The sequence below is a fragment of the Lontra canadensis genome, unplaced genomic scaffold (genome assembly GCF_010015895.1).
Source record: "Lontra canadensis isolate GAN:19392208 unplaced genomic scaffold, GSC_riverotter_1.0 scaffold29, whole genome shotgun sequence".
NCBI classification, from domain to species: Eukaryota; Metazoa; Chordata; class Mammalia; order Carnivora; family Mustelidae; genus Lontra; species Lontra canadensis.
In genome coordinates this window covers 1,599,107-1,616,280 of record NW_022631023.1, presented here as the reverse complement: position 1 = coordinate 1,616,280, position 17,174 = coordinate 1,599,107, and the positions used below count along the sequence as shown (strand labels likewise).

General features: G+C 49.0%; 1 protein-coding gene across 1 annotated transcript in view; it reads right to left on the bottom strand.

The window, feature by feature from the left end:
* The window catches only part of UBE2G2 (ubiquitin conjugating enzyme E2 G2), a 34,677-nt gene that overhangs the window by 16,895 nt on the left and 608 nt on the right, over positions 1-17,174 (bottom strand). The window lies entirely within an intron of this gene.

Sequence of the window (17,174 nt, the reverse complement as noted above, 5' to 3'; positions counted from 1 at the left end):
CATCGGGCTCTCTGCTCAGCGGGGAGCCTGCTTCCCCCTCTCTCTCTGCCTGCCTCTCTGCCTACTTGGGATCTCTCTCTGTCAAATAAATAAATAAAATCTTTAAAAAAAAAAAAAGTAGACAGTTAAAATTCTGGTCACAAGACCATTCAAACACGGATGCTGTTGGTTATCCTTCCACTTGCTTCCCGGTCCCCTCGGAGCTCTGAGGAGCAGCCCAGAGCCACGGGCAGCAGCGGTCTGAGCAGCCCGCGAGGCCACCGTGACAAGACGCGGCTGAGCACTAACCATCCATTACACGTCTCTGCGCAGCACTCCTCTGGCCAGTGGACACGCAGGAGCAAAGGACAGACAAGGACCCTGCCTTCAGTGAGCTCGTGCGCTCGTGAAAGGAGACGGCAGACAAGGAACACTCGTGAAAAGAGAGTTTGGGTACCGGAGAGTACAACGTGACAAAGTGAGAGAAAGACGCGCCCGTGGGGGGCAAGTGACGCCTCGCTGTGAAGGTGACACTGGAGGGGCTCCTTTTATTTTTAACTGAGATATAGCTGACTTATCCCATGTTAGTTTCAGGTACGACACAGGGAGTCAGTATCCATTTATATTCTGAAATGGGCGCAGTACGTCGTCTGGTTAGTTAACATCCACCAACACACGCTCACAAATCAATTTTTCTTTCGATGAGAACTTTAAGATCTACTCTCTTGGCAACTTTCAAACGTACCACATGGCATTATCAACTGCAGTCGCCGTGCTGTGCGTGACATCCCCGGGCCTCGCTCCTTTTATAAGCGAAGTCTGTACCTTCCGACCACTTCCACGCTTCCTGCCCACAGCCGATCCCCCGCGGCTACCACGAGGCCGTCCTGAGTCTGGGAGCGGCCACTCTGATTAAGATTCCCTACTCAAGACAGACCACCTGACACTCGTCTCTGTCTTACTCCACTTAGTGTGACGCTCTCGAGGTCCCTCCATGTTGTCGCAAACGGCAAGATTTCATGCTTTGTTGTGGCTGAGTACCACCCCCTGGTACAAGCGTTATCCATAACAGCCCCCAAAAATGAAAACACCCAAATATCTATCTATAGTAGACGAGATTAAGAGACTGTGCCAGAGCCACACAAGGCAACAAAGTGACAATAAATGACGCTACACACATGAAGTTGTGTGAGGAAGCCAGGCTGTCTACCTATCGACACAACATATTCACACTACATACATACGCACAACACAACACACGACACGAACTACACAAGTCGCTAGATTGCACGGATTACGTTCATTAAAAACCCGGCAAGCTGAGCTCCAACGTTTAAGAACGCAGGCTTCGGTGGGAAACAAAGCAAGGTGGTGATTCTCCTGCAAAGACAGAGCTGCTCTGGGGCGTGGGGGTCCCACACTGTGGGGTCCTGGGGAGCTGCAGACTCTTGCTCACCCGGGGTAGTGATGCTCAGGGAGCTCACTGAGGGGAACATGTCCTTCCTGCACCTGTCCTCACACCAGCTGACTTCAAATTAACCAACTTTTTTAAAAAGATGTATTTATTTGAGAGAAGAAAGAGAGCATGAGCGGGGGGGGGGGCGAGGGTGGGCAGAGGGAGAGGGACAAGCGGAACCCTTGCTGAGTAGGGGGCCTGACATGCACCCGCAGGGCTCGATCCCAGGACCCTGAGACCGTGACCTGAGCCGAAGGCAGACACTTAACTGACTGAAACACCCCGGCGCCCCTCAAATTAATAAAGGATTTTAAGAGTTGTTACCACGACAGTCTGGACGGGGAAGGTGATGGCTTGAGTCACAGTAGTAAGTGAGAACTAGGGTCACGGGGGGGGGGGGGGGGGGCTGTTCTGCAGGCAGAGAGGAAGAACAAGGCTGTTCCCGGGTTCCTGGCCAAACAACTAAGCAAATGGCAGCACTATTCCTGCAACGGAATAGGAAGGGACAGGCCTGAAGGGAAAGCGGGGATTCTCATGGAAACACATTAAAATTAAAATTCCATGAGAATCCCCGCTTTCCCTTCAGGCCTGTCCCTTCCTAGGGAGTGCCACCGCCATGGAGGGAGAAGGGACCAGGAATGCTCCACATTCTGCCAGGAACGGGTCCTCCACAAGGAAAATGAGCTACGAGCCAGCCGGATCCACTGAGAGCCACAGGTGTCATGTGGCCATGCCAGCCCAGCGGGCCGCGGGAAGGGAAGGGAAGGGACAGAGGGGGCGCCCAGAGGAAGCCGGGGAAGCAGGGCAGCAGACGCCTCGGAGGGGGCACCAGGTGCAAATGAGGAAGAGGAGTACCAGGAAGGCCGAGCCCCTCGGGTGGGGCAAGACAGACTCTGTCTCAGCCCCTCGTCACGTCTCTGCGCGACAGCAGACCAGAAGCGGCCCCAGGGGATCCCAGAACCCAGCTCACCAGGCTCTGCACACCCAATCATCTGAAATCCAGTCTAGTTTTCATGTCTAAAGTCAAATCACCTTATTACAAGAAAAAAACCAACAAATTAAAGTGGGTGAGTTACAAAACGCTGGGGCAGGGGTGGGGGGTGCCTGAGAGCACAACAGTAGAGACGGCACTTGTTCCCCTGGAGCCCTGAAGGGGTGCTTCCCCGCAAACGAGCTGGCTGTGTTCTTCACCTGTGGCCCACTGGAACCTCACATCCTCCGCTGAGGGCGGGCGCAGGGTGCTCTCTGGGCGGCTGCAGACACCCGGCACCCAGCGCGGCCCACCCGCATCCTGACTCAACAGCGGCACCTACTGGTCAGAGGAGAACTGCGTGGCCCGAGCTCCCCCGACAGCGGAAGGGGTCCTGACAGCACTCTCCTTTCTCCGCTTTGTTTCCAAAACACACACACCCACAGAGCTTTCACGTTTACTGGTAAAAGCAAATTCAAAAAGAAAAACTCTTAACGATATCAGAGAAGTCTGCACAAACTATAGCACTGAATCCTTGAGAATGTTAATTTGTTCAAAACATTTTCTTAATAGTGGCTTAAAGAACAGTCACCACACAAAATGCAATATCAACTCAACCTTCGACCCAGCGATCCCAGTCTCGGAACCTCCCCTAGCAACAGATACGCTGGTAAAAACAGGAAAAGATGGAGGCATTAGGCTATTCATTTCAGAATTATTTGTAATAGCAAAACACTGGAAATTTGACCCAAATATCTATCAATAGGGGACCAGTCAGTCAAATCATGATTCATCTACCAACGGAGTGTTTCGCTGCTGGAAGGAAAGATGAGCGCCTCTCTGTACGGGTGTACAACGAACTCCAGTACATACTAAATGAAAAAAACGCAAAAAGTGGAGAAAAGCTTGTACCGAGCGTCTGTCAAGAGGTGATTAAATAAAAATGAGGGTGTTAAGGGCCTGAGTCCAACAGGCCTGGTGTTCTCGGACGATCAGCACACAGCCCCGGGAAGATGGCATCCACACGCCCAGGAGAGAGGCCCCGGAAGAGCCAGGCCTGCCCACAGCTGGATGTCAGACCCTAAGACAATATTTCTGTTGCTGGACGCCCTACTCCCAGGTATTTTGTCTCTGCAGCCCTAGAACACGAACACGGTCCTCGAGCGGGTGCGCGGTCATCTGTAAGTAATCTACAGGGAAACCCTGACCTTTACCTCACGGCGCGCCCAAGCCTCTCCCTGACACGGACCACAGATGTGAGAAACTACACCACACTGAAAAAGACACGTGATTTCTGCAGAGGAGAAAATCGTAGCAATCTCACGGTAGGCCGGGATTTCTTAAAGACGGAGATATTTTGGAAGTAAACAGACTGGACTTCAGTGAAATCAAGAAATCCTCTGCTCTTCAAAAGCCTCCGCTACGGAAGCTCAAAGGCATGCCACACAAGCGGCTGCTCTGGCAGTGCCCTCTGGTCACACAAAACCAAGGAGTTCTAAAGCTCTGCTAGACAACAGCGTGCATATGGTTAACACTGTAATGTACACTTAAAAACTGGTAAGAAGAGGAGATTATGGGTTTTTTTAACCACAATTTTAAAAAGGGGCAAGCCTCAGTTTAAGGGAAAATATTTACAAAACATCCAATGAAAAACTGTAGATACATTATATAAAGAACAGTTACAACTTACTAAGAAAACAATACACTTGAAAATCAGCAGAAGACTCCCGACACAGGATGATATGAAACACACAGAACAATGCTCAATGTCACTGATCATTAGGAAAGCACCTATTGGGACGCCTGTGTGGTTCAGTCGGATGAGCGTCTGCCTTTGGCTCAGGTCATGATCCTGAGGTCTTGGGATCGAGTCCTGCATTGGGCTCAGCGCTCAGCAGGGGACCTGCTTGAGATTCTCTCCCCCTCTGCCCTTCCCCCAATTCACAAGCACGTACACTCTCTCTCTAAAATAAAGTCTGGGGGTGCCTGGGTGGCTCAGTGGGTTGAGCCTCTGCCTTCGGCTTGGATTGTGATCTCAGGGTCCTGGGATCGAGCCCCGCATCGGGCTCTCTGCTCAGCGGGGAGCCAGCTCCCCCGCCCCCCCACCTGCATCTCTGCCTCACAGAGACTTGTGATCTCTCTCTCTCTCTCTCTCTCTCTCTGTCAAATAAATAAAAATCTATAAAAAAATAATAAAAGTTTGAAAAACAAAATAAAACCCTAAAGGCTGGCTGGGCCATAAGCACACATCAAGCGAATGAGGAGAAAACCACACTGAAGCAGCTGGGAGAGGCTGGGACAGAGTCACAGCCCTCCTCGCGCTATCTCACAACCAGGAGAAAACTCAAAACCCAGAGCTTCTCCCTGAGCAGCAAAGGTTCAAACCCCACGGCAGCACCCCGACTTCTAAAATGTACACTCGAACAGACAAGCCCCAAAACACCTAACTTTGAAATCCCCAGGGGACTCGCATCCCGAGACCGCAAGACAGGAGCAATCCGCGAAGGCTCCCTGGAGCGGCTTGCACACGGGGACCCAGCCGCCCCAGGGCCCGGCTCAGAGGGAGCCCGTGGCTTCTGCCTAGACCAAAGGGAAGCAGACTCACCTGCGTGTCAGGGCGCCAGCCTGAGGGCAGGCATGTGATCTGACAAACACGTCAAGAGCCTGCGGGATCACTCTCCACTGGGAATGGGGACTAGGGGGCCACCCTCGCCCCCTCCCTTTGCTGGGCACCAGCATCTCCCTGAAGGGAGCTTCTACGCGTACCTAGTGCCCTGATTTCTGGGGCTGTCACCACCAGACAGCTCTCGATCACCTGGCTCTGCAGGCCAGGGACACTTGGACACCTGCTCCCAGGAAACTGTAATGATCAGTATCACACAGGAAGGAGCTCACACTTATCTGGTGCCCCAAATTCTATGCCTGCTTCTGGGGACTTCTCTACATCACCTGACTCCAGCAGCCAGAGGGACTTACGCCGTGGGTTCCAGAGGACTCTAACCAGTGAAGGAAGGGTTCTTAAGCAGCTAGCACCCCTGGGAAAGCAAGAAGCCACAGATTCAGGAGCTGGGTCTCTCCGTGCAGGGGGGCCCTGCACTGGGTGTGGAGCGGAGTCTCTCTGTGGATTCTCTCCCCTTCTGCCCCCCTCAACTCCCTCTCTCCCTCTCTAAAAACAAACAAACAAAAAAAGAAGTTACAGAGGGAGGAATACAAAAGCTGACTGAAACACAGCCCAGATGAAGAAGAAGAAAGGGTCAGACAGCTCAGTCAAGGAGTGGAACTCAGGTGATCAGAGCAGCAAGAAGAAAAAAGAAAAAAATGTGAAGATAGCTTAGGGGCTTATAGGACAGTATCAAACAGACTAATATTTGGATCATGGAAAAAGAGAGAGAGAGTAAAGTTCAGAAATCTCCTTGAAGAAGTAATAGCTGGGGGGGGGGGGAGTAATGGCTGAAAACTTCCCTAATCTGGGGAAGGAAACAGACATCCAGATCCAAGAAGCCCAGAGAGTTTCAAATAAGAGGAACCCAAAGGGACCCACACCAAGACACATTATGATTACAAGTCAAAAACTAAAGACCAGGAGCGAATCTTAAAAGCAGCAGATGAGGGGAGGGTAGGCCATGGAAGGAGGATAAATCAGCAGCAAGAGAAAAACAGCTTATTACGTACAAGGAAACCCCCTAAGTCTGTCAGTGGATTTTTCAGCAGAAACTCTGCAGGCCAGAGAGACTGGCACGATGTACTCAGTGCTGAAAGGAAAACCTCTAACCAAGATAACTCTACCCGGCAAAGCGATCATTCAGAAGTGAAGGAGACGTAAAGTGTTTTCTGGAGAAACAAAAGCTAAAGGAGTTCATCACCACTAACACGGCCTTCAAGGAATGTTCTTCTTAAAGCTGAAAAGAAGGTGTTCACAAGAGCACGTGTGAAAGAATAAATCTCACTGGAAAGTTGAATATATAGTAAAAGTAGTGGGTTAAGCACTTAAAAAGCTAGGATGAAGGTTAAAAGACATAAGAAGTAAAAAATAACTATGATTATAATAATTAAAGAACACAGATAAAAGAATGTACAGTGGGACATCAAAACATCAAATGTGGGGGTGAGGGAGAGTAAAAATGTTGAGCTTTAGGAACTTAAATTATTATCAACTTAAAATAGACTGTTACAAACATAAGTTGTTATACGTAAGCCTCATGGTAGCGAGCCACAAAGCAAAAACCTGGGGCAAACCTACAAAAGATAAAGAAATACAAGCATACCGCCTGAGAAAGTCATCAAACCACAAAGAAGAAAGCAGAGAAGAAGAAAGGAACAGAGAGGAGCTACAAGAAATGTGAGAAGGGACGCCTGGGTGGCTCAATGGGTTAAGTGTCTGCCTTCGGCTCGGGTCATCATCCCAGGGTCCTGGGATCGAGCCCCGCATCGGGCTCCCCGCTCAGTGGGGAGCCTGCTTCTCCCTCTGCCTGCTGCTTCCCTGCTTGTGCTTGCTCTCTGTCAAATAAATAAAATTTAAAAAAAAAAAACTGTCAGAAAACAAGTAACAAAAATGGCAACAATCACATGTCCTCTCAGTAATTACTTCAAATGTAAGTGGACTAAACTCTCCAATCAAAACACAGGAGCGGCTGAATGGGTAAAATTCAAGAGCCGGGGCTCCTGGGTGGCTCAGTCCTTAAGCATCTGCCTTTGGCTCGGGTCTGTGATCCCAGGGTCCTGGAATCGAGCCCCACATCGGGCTCTCTGCTTGACGGGAAGCCTGATTCTCCCTCTCCCACTCCCCTTGCTTGTGTTCCCTCTCTTACTGTGTCTGTCTCTGTCACATAAATAAATAAAATCTTTAAAAAAAAAAAAAATTCAAGACCCATCCCTATACTGCTTACAAGAGACGCGCTTGAGATGTTAGGACACACACACTACAAGTGAAGGGATAAAAAAAGACGTTCCATGCAAATGGAAACCAAAAGAAATCTGGAGCAGCTATACTTCTACCAGACAAAACAGACTTTAAAACAGAGACTGTATTAAGAGATAAAGAAAGGAACTACATAACGATAAAGGAGTCAATCCACAAGAAAGTGTTAATATTTGTAAATATTTAAGCACCCAACACAGGAGCCCCTGAATATATAAAGCAAATTTTAAGAGACCTAAGGAGAGACAGACAGTAATAGACTAGTAGCAGGGGATTTTAATACCCCACTTACATACAGAAAATCAGTAAGAAAACACTGGCCTTAAATAACACATTAGATCAGATGGGCTCAACAGGTATTTACAGAGCATTCCATTCAAAAGCAGCAGAAGACACATTCTTCTTACGTGCAAGGGGAACATTCTCCAGGACAATTTACATGTTAGGCCACAGAATAAGTCTTAACAAATTTAAGAGGAGTGAAATCATATGAAGCATCTTTTCTGATCACAATTATGTGAAACCAGAGATCAGTTACATGAAGAACACTGGGATATTCACAACATGCTACTGAAAAGCCAACGAGTCAATAAAGAAATCAAAAGAAAATTTTAAAAAAATACCTGGAGACATAAAATTAAAACAAAGAAAATGTAATATACTAAAATTAATGAGATGCAGCAAAAGCAGTTCTAAAAGAGAAGTTGATAGTGAAAATTCCTATGTCAAGAAACAGGAAAAATCTCAAATAAAGCACCTACTTTACACCTCAAGAAACCAGAAAAAGAACAAGTGAAGCCCAAAGTTAGCAGAAGGAAGGAAGGAACAAACATTAGAATAGAAATAAATGAAATACACTAAGAAGACAACAGAAATGATGAAACTAAGAGCTGGTTCTTCAAAAGATAAAATCGACACACCTCTAGCTAGACTCACCTCATTAAATGGAGAGAAGACTCAAACCATAAAAGTAGAAATGAAAGAGATGTATGTATTAATGTATAGAAACACAACAGATTTTTGTGTATTGATTTTGTTTGTATCCTGTAACTTTACTGAATTTGTTTATTCTAACAGTTTTTTGATGGAGTCTCTATTCTATGTATGTCATGTACGCTGTAGATAGTGACAGTTTTAATTCTTCCTTTCCAATTTGGATGTGTTTTATTTCTTTTTCTTGCCTAAAGGGCAAGGATTTTGACTACTGTGTTGAATAAGAGTGGTAAGAAGAGGTATCCTTATCTTGTTCCTGATCTTAGAGGAAAACCTTCCAGCTGACACCACAGAAATACAAGGGATCACAAGAGACTACCACGGACGACTGCCGGCCAACAAACTGCACATAGAAGAGATGGATGAATTCTTAGGAATACACAACCTCCCAAGAGTGAAGCATGATGAAAGAGAAAATCCAAACACACGGATGACTGGTCAGGAGACTCAATCAGTAATCAGAAACCTCCCAACACACCCAAGTCCAGGACCAGATGGTTTCACTGGTGAATTCTACCCCAACATTCAAAGAATTAATTAATACCAGTTCTTCTCTCAAACTCTTCCAAAACAAAAACAAAACAAACAAACAAACAAAAAACAGATGTGGAAGGAACATTTTACAAAGCCAGTTTCACCCTAATACCAAAACCAAACAAGAATGTCACAAGAAAACTATAGGCCAATATCCCTGGTGAACACAGATGCAAAAATCCCCAAGAAAATATTAGCAAACCAAATTCAACATATAGTAAGAGGATCATAGAGCATGATCAAATGACATTTATTCCAGGAAGGCAAGAATGATTCAACATCTGCAAATGAGTCAATATGACAGACCACATTAACAAAATGAAGGATAAAAATTATATGATTATCTCATCAGGTGCAGAAAAGCATCTGATAAACTTCAACATCCGTGTATAACTCTCAGCAAAGCAGGTGGAGATGGAACACAACTCAACATAACGAAAGCCATATATGAAATCCCATAGCCGACACCAGACTCGATGGTGAAAAACTGGAAGGTTTTCCTCTAAGATCAGGAACAAGATAAGGATACCTCTTCTTACCACTCTTATTCAACACAGTAGTCAAAATCCTTGCCCTTTAGGCAAGAAAAAGAAATAAAACACATCCAAATTGGAAAGGAAGAATTAAAACTGTCACTATCTACAGCATACATGACATTATACATAGAGACTCCATCAAAAAACTGTTAGAATAAACAAATTCAGTAAAGTTGCAGGATACAAACAAATCAATACACAAAAATCTGTTGTGTTTCTATACATTAACAGTGAACTATCAAAAAAAGGAATTAAGAATCCCATTTATAACTGCATAAAAATGAATAAAATACCTAGGAATAAACTTAACCAAGGAGGTGAAAGACCTGTATATTGAAAACTACAACACACTGGGGCACCTGGGTGGCTCAATTGGTTAAGCACCTGCCTTTAGCTCGGGTCACGATCCTGGGATCCTGGGGTTTAGTCCCGCATCAGGCTCCTTGCTCTGTGGGGAGCCCGCTTCTCCCTCTCCCTCCGCCTCTGCCTGCCATTCCCCTCTGCTTGTGCGCTCTCTCTCTCTGACAAATAAATAAAAATAAAATCTTAAAAAAAAAAACAAACTATAACACATTAACGAAAGACTAAAATGGAAAGATAGCCTATGCTCATGGATTGGAATAATTAAATTATTAAAATATCCATACTACACAAAGCAACATACAGATTCAGTGCAATCTCTATCAAAATTACAATGGCACTTTTCAAAAATAGAGCATGCCTAAAAATTGTATGGAACCACCAAAGACCCAGAGTAGCCAAAGCAAACTTGAGAAAGAACAAAGCTGGACGCATGACGCTCTTTGATTCCAAACTATATCACAAAGCTACAGTAGTTAAAACACTGAGAACTGGCATAAAAGCAGATACTTAGATTAGTGGAACAAAATAACCCAGAAATAAATCCACACATATATGGTCTATTAACTTAGAACAAAGGAGCCAAGAATACACAATGGGGAAAACACAGGTGAGTACACTTTTCAGACACAATGCTGTTACACAATCACATAGTATAAACACAACTTTCACATGTACCAGGAAACCAAAAAATCCACGTGGCCAGCTTGCCTGTAATACTCCCTTTCTTGTGGTCTGAAACTCAACCCACAAGATGGCCAAGGTAAGCCTGTATGCAATGGAATACTTGGGGAGAGGGGGAAAGAACTGTTGCAATTTTCAGCAACATGGACAGACCTGGAGGACATCAAGCTAAGTGAAGTAAGACAGAACACCCAGCATCTCCCACACGTGGAGGCTACAATGTGTACAAGAAACAAGGTCATAGATACAAAGTACAGTACAAAGGGTGGTTGCCAGAGGCAGAGGAGCTGGGGGGTGCGGCGGAAATGAGTGAATTGTTCTCGTTTGGGGTTCTTTTTTTTTTTTAATAAATTGAATTTAAAACAATTTAAAAAACAAGCACAGAAAGTGGTAGAATACATTAAGATGTCTTAAAAACTTTAAAAATGTAAAACTACAAGCAGAGACCGGTACACACGGAACAGAATGACTAAACATTTAAAACCCCACCCCACCAAGCATGGACAAGGCAGTGGAGCCACCAGAACTCTTTGATACACTGACGGCAGAAATGTAAAACTGTACAACCACTCGGGAAAACAGTTTAGCTGTTTCTTTAAAAATCAAACATTAACCTCACAGGTGAGCCACGCATTTGCCCAAGAGATCAACGTGTCTGTCCACGGAAAGACACCAGCGCTGCCGGAGGATTATTTATATTAACCAAGAACTAGAAAGCGCCCAAAGGTCCACCGAATGCAGGAACACGCTCTGGTCCATGCAGACAGCGGACGGTCACCCTGCAGCGGAAAGGCCACAACTCGGAGGACGGACAGCTACAGAGTTGCCCTGGATGAAAACATCCCGACGAAAGAAAAGACAAGACAATCTACAGTGACTCAGAGCAGATGCGTCAGTCGTTACCCGCGGTCCGGGGCCCGGGGGCACAGGAAGGCACAGGAGAGCTGGATCCAGAAGCAGGACGACACTTCTGGGGCAGTGGGCATGCCCCTCGTCCTGACTGTGGCCAGGGCTTCAGCGGTGTGTGCGTCCCCAAAACTCATCGCACTGTAAACTTTGAGTATATTAACATGTTGTGTGTAAGTTAAACCTTAACGAAAGAAACAGCTTTAAAAAGAGAAAAAAAGACGGCTGGGGAGAAAGACACCACAAAGTCTGAACGAAGACAAAGAACAAACAGGGATAAAACACTTACAACGTACGTAACCAACAATGGGCCAGGGACACGTAAAGGAATAGAGAACATGCAAAGAACACCTACGAATCAATAAGAAAACGACAAACCACTCTGTGGGAATTTGGTAAAAGACAAAACGGACATTTCACAAAGGAAAACACATAAGCCACCTACAAACGGACGCTCAACTTCCATCACAGCACACAAAACCACAAGGGACCCTGTCCTTAGACACGGCCATGCCCGACACAGACTGTGCCCCACACCAAGGAGTCAGGGAACGTTCAAGGCAATGTGCACAGTGACAAGCACACAGGGAACCAGGCTGGCACGAGCCAGGAACGAGGATTACGTGGATTACAAGCTCCATGGCTGTCTTACACCCCGGATACAGACTTTGCACAAACGCATAGGCCATGGCCACACCAGCATCATATACACACATACACATATACGCATATATACATATAGACACATGTATACACATGTACACATACACACAGGTGTACACATACACACACACACATACACATATAAATGAAAACTGGAAACAACCCAAATGCGTACCCATAAAGGACGGGGTGAATTCCGGCTTCTTCACGACCTAGACCACCACCCAGCAGTGAAAAGGAACCACAGCTGTAGGCTAGGACAGGTCTAACTCTCAGAATCAGTGCTTAGAACACACACTGCACGATTCCATCTCAATTATTAAGACAACAGCAGGCAAAAATGGACAGTATGTTGCCTGTAAGCCCATTAAGCAGTAAAACTACAAAGAAAAGGAAAGGAGCCTGTTACTAGACTTCACCGCCAGTAACCTGCTGGGGGGGGGGGGGGGCAGCACAAAGATTTCCAGTTGCCGCTAACGCTGCTTCTTACGGTGGGTGCCCTGTGTGCAGACGTCCGTTTCATTTTCCATCTGAACAGACCCATTTACCTTCACATGTACAATACACGTCACGACACAGAAGTGTTTTTGAAAAGTTCAAAAGGGATACTGCCAGGGAGAAAGGACAGTGACCGGAGGGACAGATGGGAGTCTGGGGGTTCAGGGAAGGCTTCTACAGGGGAGCAGGGTGTCCGGGGGAAGGAAGTGCTGATGCCCAGGGGAGAGGGGTGCCCAGGAGGCGGCCGGCGGGGTAAGGACACCAGGGTCAGAAAAGGTCAGAGAGGCAGGGCTCACTGCAAGGCCTTTGGTTCTCACAGCAACAGAGGACGCTGGGCAGAGGGACGTGAGCTGACAAGCTGCAAGGGGCTCTCCTCCCGCTGTGCGGGGAACAAAGCAGGGCAAGGGCAGAGGAAAAGAGCCTTCAGAACTAGCCTGGCTGTAGCGCAGGCCACGGTCGAGCAGCTGGGCCCCACGTGGGACCCCACATGAAGCCTGAAGGTCGGACGACAGGTTCCACGGGAAAAGAAAACAAAAGGAGTCATCAAGGGTGAATCTAAGGTTTTGGGCCCAAAAAGCATGGAAGAAGGGGTTTGCCGGCCCAACACAGGGGGACTGGTGTGGACAGGGCAGGCGCTCAGTTCTCCACGTTCAAGTTTGCGGTTCTTATTCAGTATGTCCCAGGAGGAGCACACCCCCCAGGATCTGTGACTGCGACCTTGTGTGATGGTGATCCTGCTGAGGGAGGGCCCCACTGGACGAGGGGGGGTTCCTAAGCCGATGCCTGGCAGCTCCCTAAGAGGGAAGACAGCCACGCAAAGACAGGCGAAGATGGGAGTTACGCTGCCACAGCAAGGAGCAGCAAGGGCTCCTGGCAGCCACCAGAAGCTGCCGGAGGCCGAGAAGGACCCCCTAACGCCTACAGAGCGTGGCCCTAGGTGTCGTGGGCCTTCGGGCCTCCAAAAGAGCCGCAGAACGAATTCCTGCTTCGTGGCCAGCGCTACTTTGCTAAGGAGACCCCAACACCCAATGCCTGAGTCTACTTCTCAACGCTCGTCAGGAAGGCTGGATGTGTGACAATAAAACAGAAAAAAGATCCACATGGGATCTGGGGCACCTGGTGGCTCCAGCAGCTGAGTGTCTACCCCGTGATCTCAGCTCGAGTCTTCGTCAGGCTGGGTGTGGAGCTTACTTTAAAAATAAAAATAAAATAAAATTTAAAAATACAAAAAAAAAAAAAATCTGGGTTCTTTTTCTGACTCTCATTTTTCTGGTTGTAAGAACCGAGGCAAATCATTCTGCCTCTGATTCAATTTCCTGCAAGATGGGAAAACCGGGGGCCGAAAAGAACCCCATCCAAGGTTCTACAGCCCGTAAATTTCTGCAGCTCTGGGACTATTCCCAAATACGAAAAAGAACGCCTGAGCCCTCTCGCAATCACCTTCTGAAACCTCATGTCACAGAGAGGCCGGTTCTACGAAGTCCACCAGCACGACGGACGCGCCAGCCTCAAGTGTGGTGAGACAAACGAGACGCTAATCCACAAAAGATGAGGCTAGCTGGAATTTTATGATGTTTCTAGATACAGCAACAACAGAACTCCCCTCAGTGACATACTGTATTCGTTTTCCTCCGATATCACCACAAACTCAATGGCTTAGAACAGCACTCACTTGGGGCGCCTGAGTGGCTGAGTCAGTGAATTCGGCTCAGGTCATGGCCTCAGGGTCCTGGGATCAAGTCCCACTTCAGGCTCCCTGCTCGGGGTGGGGAGTCTGCTTCTCCCTCTCCCTCTGCCCCACCCCCCTCGCCCCGACCCCACTCTTGCTCTCTCTCTCAAATAAATAAATAAAAACCTTAAAAAAATAAAAAACAGCAAAACACCTACGGATGACATCCCAGTTTGTGTGTGTCACAAGGGACAGGTGGTTCTCCGCTTAGAGTCTCACGGGACAGCGTCAAGGTAGGGCTACCTGGCAGGGTGCCACCCCAAATACACTCAGGTTTTTAAGAGAACTCAGGTCCCTGTGGCTGTAGGACAGAGGCTCCCCAGGGATCAGTCCTAGGTCCTAAGGGCCACCCCTGTTCCTCGGTTCCTGGCCTCCCGTGCATCTTCCACGCCAGCCACGGCAGGGGGAGTCGTCTTCCTGCTTTGAATTTCCCAAACCTCCCCTCCCGCCTCACTCCTCCTTCCTCTACAGTTTTGGGGGATTATTGGGTTGTACCCCAATAATCCAGGCTAATCTCCCGACCTGTAAGTCGGCTACTCGGTAACCTCCAAGCCACACCTCCAGAGTGCCCCCCCGCAGCGCTAGACTCGGGTCTGGCGGGTGGAGCAGGGGCAAGCAAGCCTACGGAGATGCTGGTGGGGTTCCGGCTTCCACAACTACCCGGAGACGTCACATTAACACAGAAAAACACATATGGTAAAACTTTGGAAGTCAAGTGTTACTTGCATTTCATTACTGCAAATGACCCGAGTGTTGAAATAACGGACGAGATTTTTGTAAATCCAGTAAAAGCAAAAATAATCTTTCCTAATGCAACTATCCTCAGCAAATACAAGTTCAACAGTGCAGAGACGGGGTCAGAGCAGAAGCCTGAACCTCACCCCCCGCACAGGCTCCACTGATCCCTTCCTATAGACCGGAGACAGTGATGCTTGTTGCAGCCCAGAACTGGGACTGAACGGACTAAAGCAAACCGAGAAACACCGACCAGCACGGCGAGAATGACAGGCGTCCCCGCGCGCACCGCCCCAGCCGGGCTGCCCACGAGGAGGCAGAGGCAGCAGCGTCCCACTCCCACCCAACCCTCTGTTCCCACTCTGTGCCCCGAGCACGCTCCCACAGCAGAGGACAGGGCCGCAGCAGTAAGGAAACCCGTATCCTAATGAGCCCACCTCTGCCCCCCGCTGGCCTGCTGCAGCCACACGCGGGCCCTCCCTGCGCAGGGCCAGCTGGTTAGGGCACTGGGCTCCCCACACATTCACCAGTTACTCTGGCTCACTTCCAACCTTCTGAAGGTGTCCTCCGGGTCATCACAGCAACAGCCTGGAGAACCGAGAGCCACCTAACGAATCCTCCCAGAGCAGCGGAGGCAGAGGTGAAGGCCACGCTGGGCCACGAGCTGCTAAGCAGCAGCAGGTGCACCCCCTGACGGTGGCCGTGGAGGCCCTGCTCTCCGCCCCAGGCGGGCCGCGGCCTGTGTCCAGCAGCAGCTGGGGACACGTTCCACACACCTGCTGGGGCCGTGACTTCTGCCAGCTCTTCCGCGGGAGCGCTCCGCTGGAAACAGGCAGCACACGGAATGTTCCCGCTTCTTGGTTCCGCTTTGCTCTCCCAGACATCAGACACTTCCCCGGCTCAGCAAGCGCCCAGGTCTCCGAGCACCCCCGGAAGAATGACACACCGCTCCCTCGGAACACAGCCCAAATCTGACCTGTCGCTGCCAGCACATCACAAGGTGCTTTTCCTCCAGCTGCAGCTTTGGGCTCAACCTATGGGCGCCCCGTCGGTTTCCCCACTTCCCCACGGGCTCCCCCGTGGCGTGGGTGCAGGGCTCCGCATGACAGGAGCCAGACGCAGACACAGACACTGACACGGACACAGACACTCACACAGACACTGACACACAGACACTGACACAGATGCAGACACTGGCACAGACGCAGACACTGACACTGACACAGACACTGACGCAGACGCAGACACTGACACAGGCACAGACACTGACAGTGACAGTGACACGGACACGGAAACTGACACAGACAGTGACACTGACATAGACACGGACACTGACACTGACACAGGCACAGACACTGACACAGACACTGACACTGACAAAGACACACGCAGATGCAGACACTGACACTGACACAGACACAGGCACTGACACGGACACAGGCACTGACACAGACACAGGCACTGACACAGACACAGACACGAGCAAACACGGACGCAGACACTGACAGACACAGACACTGACACGGACACTGACACAGACACACGCAGACGCAGACATGGATGCAGACACGGACACGGATGCAGACACTGACACTGACACAGACACACGTACATGCAGGCATGGACGCAGACACTGACACTGACACATGCAGACACGGACACATGCAGACACAGATAGACACGGACACAGACACTGACACAGACACATGCAGACACGGACACAAACACACAGACACTGACACACACACAGACACTGACACTGACGCAGACAGAGACACGGACGCAGACACAGACACAGGAAGATATGGACACAGACACAGACACAGACATGGGCACAGACACGGACACAGACACACGAAGACACAGACACACGCAGACATGGATACGCAAACACGGACAGAGACACGGACGCAGACACGGACACCCGCAGACACGGACGCGGATGCAGACACAGACACACGCAGAAACGGACACAGACACGGACATACGTAGACATGGACACACGCAGACACGGATGCAGACACGGACACATGCAGACAGGGACACAGACATGGACGCAGACGCGGACACACGCAGACACGGACGCAAACACGGACGCAGACACGGACACAGACACGGATACACGCAGACACGGACACACGCACACACGATGCAAACACGGACGCAGACACACGCAGACACGGACACACGCAGACACGGACGCAGACACGGAC